The sequence below is a fragment of the Bombus vosnesenskii genome, unplaced genomic scaffold (assembly GCF_011952255.1).
Source record: "Bombus vosnesenskii isolate JDL3184/JDL3185 unplaced genomic scaffold, Bvos_JDL3184-5_v1.1 scf7180000014624, whole genome shotgun sequence".
Classification (NCBI taxonomy): Eukaryota; Metazoa; Arthropoda; class Insecta; order Hymenoptera; family Apidae; genus Bombus; species Bombus vosnesenskii.
The window spans coordinates 1-3,182 of NW_022883558.1; the positions used below are offsets into that span (position 1 = coordinate 1).

A 3,182-nucleotide genomic window follows, 5' to 3' on the forward strand; every position below is an offset into this window, starting at 1 on the left:
TAAAGAAGAAAGCGAAGTCGATAGAAACGTGGGGTCAAATTTGAAATCATTTCTCGATTATGTGGAGGTTGATTAAACGCGTTGGTGTATATAGTGATGAGACGAGTTGATATTTGGTGTAGTCAAATGTATTTAAAACTATCGGCAGTACTCTTCTAACGATCTCCCTCTAACGAATTTAAATTCGACTTCGGTTGACGGTTGCGCGTAGCGGCGATATTGTTCTGTCCGGAGTTCGTTTATTATCAAGTTTCGTACCTCGAGACGGTATCAATGCCCCGAGGCAAAACAACAACATGAGTTACTCTCGATTCGCATCGTCCTATGACTCATATGCCGCTACAATATGCAATCGAATAAAGTGATAAATAGCTTGCAGATGTTTACGCGTCTCTGAAAATGTTAAAAGATATAACACGTTTAACGCGAAGTATTCGTGATAATATTCGCTGCAATTTGAAATATCTGCGTGCAGTCTCGTAGGTTTTGAATAAAAATTTATCTTTTATCGAAAGATACATACATGTTTTGGCCTATATATAGCTTTGTACTCTTGTAACCTAAAAGAGAAGTCGAAAAAAAGTGATGTTAACTCTTGCAGTAAAAAATTCATTTATGTCAATACTACATTTAGAAATGCACCAAGAGAAGCAAGACAAATTATTGACGAAACACAGGATAGTCATTTCCGATCCAAAAGAAAAACGCAACTAAAATAATATGTAGATAGCTATTAAGGCAATAAATAATAAAGTCATTGAAATGATCCATCATTTCAAACTAATATCGCTTCTCTTTACTTCAGAACTGCTATAAACATTTTAAATATCATTTATGTCTTGGTTCCCTTGCGAAGTTCTCGAAGAATTCGTCAAATGATGTCATGAACAATATAAATAATCGTAAAAAATCTATATTTGTGTTTAAAAAATAGGCGAATAAAGAGAAATAGGATAATCGAGACCGGTGAAAAAGGATCAACCAAAATCCCGCATCTGATACAAGCGGAAGAGAAATCAATTTCTATCATGTCGCACGGCGAACAAGAACGCAAATACGGAATCTTTTGTATAATACTACTCCAAACTCTGTTGAGTCGCAGTAATAATAATAATCGGGTGTTGACTTCTGCTCGTTTTTACTTGAAGTTTGCTCGTTACCTCTTTGAAATTTGGTGGATCGTTTTCTGTCGAAACCCGTTCCATCTGACGTTAAAATCAATAAAAACAATATTACGATAAAGACTTTTATCTCCATTGTTGTCAACTTCCGTCAAGTCTTCGTTTTCTGCTCGCTGAGTATAATACGGATTCCCAAAAACTTTCTTTGTATGAAATTTTACTAATGTACATTTATCGAACATTGCACATTTTAAAATAGGTTATCATTATAAGATTAAAAAAAAATAGCTAAAAATATCTTGAAACAAAAGAAACCAATTTTGAAGTTTGTTAGCCCGGAAATGTCATGGTAGGAAGGTATACTTCGATATTACTTTTACTATCGATAGGCGTCGCCGTCGTTGCTGTTATCATATACGAGACACAACAAATCACGAAATTGACAAATCACCGGTGATCTCCTCGAGTCGCAGTTCGAACGTTTCACAAATAAGTTAAAGAATTAAACTTTAGATATAGTGGTAAAATTTATTGTATGAATCCAACAGAGTGACGGTTCAGGGTGTTATAACAAAGAGGTATAGAACGCTGATTTGGGAGACTTCTTGTACTGAGGTTTTAGTCCCTCTGAAGCGGTTATCGTCGGGTGTATATCAGAGGCGCCTATCCGTTGCTATCTGGTTATTGTTTCGATAGCTGTGGCATGTAGGATGTTTTGTCTACTCTATCTATTCTAAGCGTGTGATACTGTCGACGATTCGCCTGTGCATGATTATACATTGAGTAAACGGATAGCCTGAGTTGGAGTTTTGATGATTAGGATAATCGAAATAATTCATAGCCATGGTAATATTTTAACTAATTTATTTTGTTGTCTTTTATAGGCCACTGCAATGAGAAAAGAATTCCTGAAGCCAAAGAAAATGATACACCCAAATAGCAGAAAGTCTATCGCTATTACGAAAAAAGCCAAAAAGTAAATACAATTACTATTAAATTATGTGATTTTGTTATGTACATTTCATTTATTTTATATGATTATATAATACTTTTGTGTAATAAAGAAGGAAATGGACAATGTGTTTTGTTTCAGAATATCAAATAGACAGAAGGCAGAAATGTCCTGCTTGATAAAACAGAATTCAATAGGAGAGAAAATATCGTGGATCAGAAACAATATGATTCCAGGCGTGTGACCCTATACTCCAGAGATAACTGCAAGTTTGTTAGAAACGGAGGTAAAACAAAAATGTATACACATGATGATACAGAGATTGTACATTAAAGATGTGATTAGTTATAGTTCTATATTTGATCCAAAGGTATGTAGCAAGAAATGATGAAGAAATGGAAGAAATTACTATTAAAAGGTCTATAGGTAGCAACAGGAGTAGACAGCATGCTAGGAGGGAACATATAATTAGAGTAGAAAGAACTAGGAGAATATCATACACGTGGAATAGGTAAAGAATTACAGCCAAATTTATTTTCAATATATCCTGATGTACAAACCCTCCTTTATTTTTCAGAAATTTCTGATATTTTAAATGCAACTCAGTGTGAAATGTTATTGAATTGGAATAATGAATTACAGTGTGCGAATAATTTTAAATTTATAAGGTTTGGCGAGAAAGATTTAAAGAAAGTATTAGAGCTAAGAAAAAGAATGAAAATAAGCCATATTAGACTATCCAAATCTCTATTAGCTATGCCTGTAAACAAGAAGAATTTATTCAGCAAGCCAATTGATTTAGATGAAAATAGTGTAATGGAAATAGAATAAATTCTGTAGATATGTCTTTTTATCTTTCATCTCTATTTAAAAACAAGAAAACAGAAGAAAAGCGAACAGTTTCGTCCTTTTTTGTTTGCGAAATGCTAGAAACCGTATTTCGTCTTGCTCTTATCTCCCACGAGAAACAGTCACGTCACAAGATACAAGAGTACGATAGAAGAGAAAAGAAAATGTTCGATTGTGAAATATACAACAAAACTGAAACATGCAGATGAATCACGTGCACGTTATGAATATTCTGCATCGTTTCTCCGCCTTTCCTTCAT

At 33.9% G+C, this 3,182-nt stretch overlaps 1 pseudogene; it reads left to right on the top strand.

Moving 5' to 3' along the window:
- The first annotated feature begins 1,669 nt into the window (after window positions 1–1,669).
- Window positions 1,670–2,919, top strand: LOC117240426 (annotated as a pseudogene).
- Window positions 2,920–3,182: the final 263 nt, after the last annotated feature.